We start from the raw sequence: 7,041 nt of genomic DNA, 5'->3' as shown, positions 1-7,041 counted from the left end.
AGGTATATGAATGCTCATTGTAAAGTTCTGCCAATGTCGCTGTATATTTGAAATTTTCCTGATAAAATATTGAAAAAGGGATGCCTGGGTGGCTCAGTGGTTGAGTGCCTGCCTTCGGCTCAGGGCATGATCCTTGAGACCTGGGTTGGAGTCCCACGTAGGGCTCCCCACATGGAGCCTGCTTCTCCCTCTGCCTGTGTCTCTGTCTCTCTCTCTGTGTGTCTCTCATGAATAAATAAATAAAATCTAAAATAAAATAAAATAAAATAAAATAAAATAAAATAAAATAAAATAAAATAAAATATTGAAAGAAAGAAATGTTGGGATATTCAGGAAAAAAGTGATTTGTTCCTATGAATTATGTCAGCGCTTGATTCAAGACTCAAAAACGTGGACCAGCATATAAAAACCACTCTTCTCAGAATACTAATTATGAGTAGCATTATCACCAAGGAGCCTGATTAGGTTCAAATATTTTATTTCATCAGCATGGCTATGAAATCCTGTTAAACACCAACTACTAAATGAAGTGTTCAGGGATCAGCATGATTTCTTTTCTTTTTTTCCTGTTTTTTTTTTTCCCCATTGGATCTCAGGTGGCCATAATTAGATTCATCATCATAATCCTTGGTCACACTCTCAACATTGGCCCATGCATGGCCCATTTCTACTTATTTCTTCTTTAGTCATTTGTATGAAACACCTGCAAATGCAGCCCCCCCCAAATAAAAACCAGGACCTTGACAACCTACATCCCACCACGTAGTCCCCCCAGTCTATCCCAAATCATCCTGAATGCTATGATCATCATTCCCAGGCTTTCCTATATACATGTGTGTATTCTCTGTATATCTATGCAGTCCTTTAAAAGTATATGATTTTAATTGTTTTTAACTTTACAAAAAGGGTATATTCATTTTGATCAGTCTTGGTTTTTTCCCCACTTGCATATTATATTGTGGAGATTTATCCATACAGTTGTAAAATTGCTGTGGTTCGTTTGTTTGATTACTGTGTCATATCCATTATGTGAATCTACCATTTATTTGTTCTCTTCAGTTATAAGCATTTATTCCCAGGTTTTAGTATTATGAACATTCTTATACATATCTTCTGCTGGGTATATGCAAGAATTTATCTTGGCTATATGCCTAAAAGTGGAACTGCTAGGTATTAGGGTGTATTAAGGTTCAACTTTAGGAGATAACACCAACTTTTTCCCAAAGCAGCTGCGCCAATTTGCACTCCCCTGGTGATGCAGTCTCTATCCTAGACTGCATTCAATCCAGTGGAATATATGCAAAGCTGATGAAATGACTTATTATTGTACATAAATAGGGTGAATGATGAGATGTAAGCATCAAGATATGCCTCTCAGCTATGAGGAGAAAGCAGTATATGGGGTTGTCTCTTCCTCTTAATTGATACTCATTAGAATGACTTCTAAATAAGATATTTGTGTTTCCTGCCTTCCACTCCCGTTTCCCTAGTTTTGAAATTGTTTGTGCTGTGAGTCTTTTGGGCTCTTCTCCATCTCCGAGGCTATGGGAATGGTTTAACCTTTTATTCCTTGCCAAAACTGAAAACCCCTCCCAACGACAATTCTGTTTTTTGGCACAAAAAACCATTAGCCCCCTACACATCTCTTCGAGTACTCGTTTGTCCTTCCCCCTCTGTCAGTTTTTTTCTGTCCAATGAGCGGCCTTGTGGTTGGAGGTCAGAGGTGCCAGATGAATTTACTTTGTTATTCAGCATCCAGAGATCTTATTAGGTCTTTGCATCTGTTAAAAAAAAAAAACAAAAAGAAAAACAAAAACAAAAAACCACCCCCTTCTGGAATCAAATTGGTGTGATTCATTTTCTAGCTCATCTAAGAACAATCAAGCTGTCAGCAACCTCCCTATCCGTGCTCACTCTGTCTAATAATATCTGCACCGCCAACCCTGAAAACGAATGGTCTTGAGCAGGGCAACTGATAGGCCCACGACACCCCCGGCCCCTGCAGAGACTCTCACGCATTTATTCTGCATATCAGTTCGCCCAGGCCGGCAGAAATCTGCCTTCTGCTGCAGGTGTGAGGGTCACCTCGGGCTTCCTGAAAGCCCAGTATTCAGTATGCTGCTCCAGCCTGCCAGCGAGGCTCTTACACCAAGGCGGCCTTATCAGATCGCGAGTTTCATTATGTGCTGTCCACTGGGAACCCTACTAGAAGCAATAAATTCATTTTGCTGTGCTAGTCTCTGGACTATTAAAGCATTTTAGTCCTGTTTCTCCTTTAACATCCCATGAGCCAAATATTCACTCTGACAAAATGCTATTCATTACAAAGTTAAGATGACTTTGACTTCATTTCTCTCCCACATAATACAATGAAGACACTTTGTCCTGGATTCATGTACAGCCTGATGGTATTACTGATAAAAACACGCCAAGGCAGGCAGTCTTTTCTCAAAAATGGATTGAAATTACCTCTAGGTAGCTATGCTGTACTTAGATAAAGAGTAGCTGGGAAAAAAAAAAATAGATTTTCTGCTCATTTTTAATATCCTGGCCAGTATACTGCTTTAGGGAGAATGATTGGGGGAAAAAAATAATAAAGTAGTAAAATGAACTATCACTGGAATATAAAAAAGATCAAATCCCTTTCACTCCTCTTTTATCCACAGCTATTTTCCCAATGCTAAGAGAGAGCAAACAGATGGGAAAGCCTGGTGAAATTATGGAATATCTCTGGGGCCAGGCAGAAAGATCTTACCGATTGATTGATTTAAACAGAAATTATAGCTGTATTCGATTTATCATCTAAGTCAGCTGCAGGCCCAAACCCTGCCTCTGACACATACCCATATCAGGTAAACTTATAAACTTATAAACTTCTGTGGTCTTCTTTCCTCCTCTAGAAAATGGGAGAAGTAGTACACCCCTCCCAAATTTATTGAATGAAATACCTTATGCAAATCACCTTGCTCAGCACTTAACATACATACAGTAAGAAAAACATGAATATTTTTTTCTCCTTTTCTCCCTTCTTGCGCAGAGAGCTAAAGAGAGAAGCCAGAGAGATGAAGAACAAGAGCATAGCACTAGATTGTTGGGAGTCTCAGAGAGAAAGCTTTGTCAGACTTATTTGACAGAGAATGTGATCTTTCTCCTGCCTACATTGAAAGAATTAAACCAAATACCCACAGAAAATCTGATCTTTGTGTTTGGTGTAGAAATGAGGTAGCAGATGTTTCAGATAAAAACTGTCAGAGGAGGGGCGCCTGTGTGGCTCAGTCGGTTAAGCTCTGACTCTTGCTTTCAGCTCAGGTCATGATCTCTGGATTGTGGGATGGAGCCCCACATCAGGCTCTGTGCTGGACCTGGGCCTGCTTGGGATTCTGTCTCTCTCTCTGTCTAAAATAAACAAACAAACTTATAAATAAATAAATAAATAAATAAATAAAGATTTTATTTATTTATTCATGACAGATACACACAGAGAAAGAGGCAGAGACACAGGCAGAGGGAGAAGCAGGCTCCACAGGGAGCCCGACGTGGGACTTGATCCAGGGTCTCCGGGATCACACCCCAGGCCAAAGGGGGCGCTAAACCACTGGGCCACTGGGGCTGCCCTAAAATAAATATATTTTTTTAAAAAGCAACCCATGAGAGGAATTTCTCTGTGTCTGGAAGATGGAGGACAGCCCCCAAGACCGAGCTTGTTCTGGTCCTAAGTGTCAACGATCATAGTGCCCTCTTGATGTGTCCTGGGCATTATAGCTATATTTTTGTACTAGCTTCGTCCTTACTTTCATCTCAATCCTCTCTTAATTTCCTCTCTCTGAAACCCACCTTTCCTCTTGATTTCCTTGCTTACATCCTACCTAGTTGTATGCTGTGGACCTTTGCAAGCCCCTCATACCTTACCTAATTACTTTGCTGATTAATTAAAACCCAGCTCTTCTGCTTTTCTGCCCACTGCTCTGCACCAGGCTTTTCCTTCCCGGGCCTGACAGGAACACTGGAGGCTTGTCAGCTCTTACAGCGAGAGTCCTGCAAGGCTCAGGAACAAAGGGAGGCTCTGTTGCTTCCCCAGCCGTGACCAGCCTCATCCCAGAATAAGGAGAGATTTGGGTTGAACTTTCCAGAACACAGGAAAAAGCCCCCTATCTGCCAAGAAAAGAGGAATCATTCATCCTCTCACTTGTCTGTCCAATTAGAGACACTGCTTTATAAATAAAGCGATCATTTTCTAAAAATGTTCCCAGCCAGTCTCTTTTGAGTAGATTAACTTTAAAATACCTGATCTTGTGAACCGAGAGGAATTCTTCAGAATCCGTCCGAATACTAAAAAGTATCTTTGAAGCCTTCTTAGAGTCTGGAATTACTTTTTAAGGACACTCTTAGAAGTGTCCACAAATAGCTCTGTTGGGGCACAGGGGGTAAATGAGGACAAATAAGAATTTTCCCACTTAAAGTTGTATATTTGTGCCTCCATATGTTCCAATAGCCCATCAATTATTAACTGACTGGGAACATTTCCAAGTACTGCATCAAAACATACAACACCAGAAGGCATTCTCCAAAACAGGTTCTATTTATTGAATGTTATTTACTATCTCTTGGCAGCTTCGTCTTTTTAGATGCTGTTTGGAAGCTTCCCGGATATATACACTGTCAAATGGAGAGATCTCTGTTCAGATTTCTCAAATAAAAGACTGGAAGAAAGTCATAGGCAAGTATGTTAACTTCAGTTTCTTAGAGACATCAAAGAAACTGCTCACCAGAAAATCCACCCACGTGGACCCCCTTCAACCTATTGAATCAGTTCAGGACTACGATTCAGTGGTAAGGATTAGGCTGTAATGCCTAATGGTATGCTAAGATGAAACTCACAGCTCAAAATGTTATAAGTGTGGCTAGGAGAATAGATATTAGTCCAGAAGAAAATGCATGGAATTTAAGATGTGAGTTGGTGTTGTCCATTCTGGGCAACATTGAATATTTCTTTTTATCTGAAGTCCTTTGTTATTTCAAAAAGGTAGGAGGAGTTGGGAAAGAATGAGGAATATAGGAGATTTTATTCTGTATATCTGATAATTTTTTTCAACCACATGTAAATAGAAAGAGCTGGCTTTCAAAAACATACACAATGGTGTAGGCTTTTGGGTATAAAACTGTGAACTTACTGGGTCTAGTCATTGATTATTTTTATTTTTTGAGATGAGCAGTTTGTGTACTCCTCCTTTTCAGAGGAACAAAGAGTGAGACAGCAGAATGAAGAAAACAGATTGAGAAAAAACAGATCCGCCAAGGTCTCATGAGTGGTTGGCCATGGCCCTGACTTTGCAGCACCATCCTAGAGATGGCCCCAAATCTTGGTGTGTTAAAGATGACAGAGCCAAGTAGCCATTTTAATGAATCGCATGGTCACCCACACAGGACACAGCAATTCAATGTTTGCCCAGATTTGTAGGGGAGCTGCTTCCATGGCTGTATCCACCACAGTAACTGAGAAGCCCTGATATATACTCTTATGTGAGGCTAGAGGCCTGTGGAGGAGTCTGGGGTACCCTAGGTGCAGGTACAGAAGGCAAGGATAAGTGGATTCTTGCTGGGGGTATCTGCCAGCATCTTTTGCATTCTCTCACCACCAACCCCTCTCACAACGTGGGAGGAGGCTCATGTGGATCTCTTGGGGGCACTGGATGCCACACTGCTAGGAAATAATGCTAGCCAAGCAGCTGAACTTTTTTCTAAATTAACTCCCATTTCCTGCACAGAAAATGAAAGTCCAGGGAGGTAAAAGTACTTACCTAAACCCACCTCAAGCAAAGCAGCAGCTGGGAATTTACTAAAAGCCATGAATTATGGATTCCAGGACCATGGTTAAGCATTCAGAAGGCCTTTCCTTCTCCTTAGAAGAACATCTCAGAATGAATAATCACATAGCGTAGGATCAATAAAATGCAATCTTTAATATATAGACACATAAATAGAAAATGTTTCCAGGTTTATTTTTTAAAAGAAAACACATCGCATTATGAACGCATCTTAAACTATTTAAAAGAAAAATACTTTATAAATCTAGAGTATAATTATTGGTTTGTTTTTTTTTACAATATTTCATCACTTGTATTTCCAGGAAACATCACATTACTTAACCAAAAGGGTACTTGAAAGGGGCACTGAGTCCCCACTCTGATTAGAACAGTTGAAGAATTAGGTTCTATCTTCCTCCGGTGACAACTCAAAAGAAACTCACTCTACTATATCACCTGAAGATTTATATTCCAAAACTAACCTATGCAATGTATTTGATTAATAGCAATCACGATCTATAATAATGCTCAGATGAGCTTATTCTATGCCATCCCTGATACAGAGTGACAAAACGAACATAAATACTTGCATTAAACCAGCACCCTCTCCTACCTTATGCCTCATTATATAAAAACAGTGCCATTTTCCCCTGAATGGTAGACCTACAGAGAAGACTTACATTTTTCTTTTACGCTTCCCCTGAGGAGCAAATTTCACTTAGAAACAGTGTTACATCAACCAAAAGCAATTTGTGTACCTAAAAGTATTCAGACATGCTCAGCCTGCAGAACCATCATTAGCATTTGATTGCACACTTTGTTCCTAACAAGCACTCCTTGGCCCTCCAAAAGGTAATAATTGTAGTTCTTCTTCATTCGCTTTAAATTAATTTGTCCTTCGGGGTCACAGCACTGCCAGGTTAGCAGCCTTAGAATCTAACCTCATAATTGTACTCAACTATAGCCTTATGAAGCCTCCTTCAGCAATCACTTAAAAAAAATTATGATTCTCTCCGAATCCTGGAGTCTAGAAAACAGGCACTGAGGGACACAGCTGACCTAGCCCATCGGCGGATTTCTAAATTACCTAAGTATGGAACAGAGCATTCTATTCTTTGTTGGGGATTAACACATATTTACTATCAGCGCTATTAGGTGACATCACTCTGAGTCACATGAATTTAAGGAAATCTATAAAAACCATACTTTTCCTTGGGTTTGCTAATCTCGGCTGTTT

General features: G+C 40.1%; 1 long non-coding RNA gene across 1 annotated transcript; it reads right to left on the bottom strand.

Annotated features, from left to right (window-relative positions):
• Window positions 1-474: 474 nt before the first annotated feature.
• LOC112640308 (uncharacterized) lies at window positions 475-6,554 on the bottom strand. Its single transcript, XR_003123986.2, has 3 exons — window positions 6,485-6,554; window positions 5,799-5,899; window positions 475-1,781 (listed from the first exon to the last, which is right to left on the bottom strand). It is a non-coding gene; the product is annotated as an uncharacterized LOC112640308 (long non-coding RNA).
• Window positions 6,555-7,041: the final 487 nt, after the last annotated feature.

This window comes from Canis lupus, chromosome 16 (genome assembly GCF_003254725.2).
Source record: "Canis lupus dingo isolate Sandy chromosome 16, ASM325472v2, whole genome shotgun sequence".
Classification (NCBI taxonomy): domain Eukaryota; kingdom Metazoa; phylum Chordata; class Mammalia; order Carnivora; family Canidae; genus Canis; species Canis lupus.
This window is presented reverse-complemented; position numbering and strand designations above follow the sequence as displayed.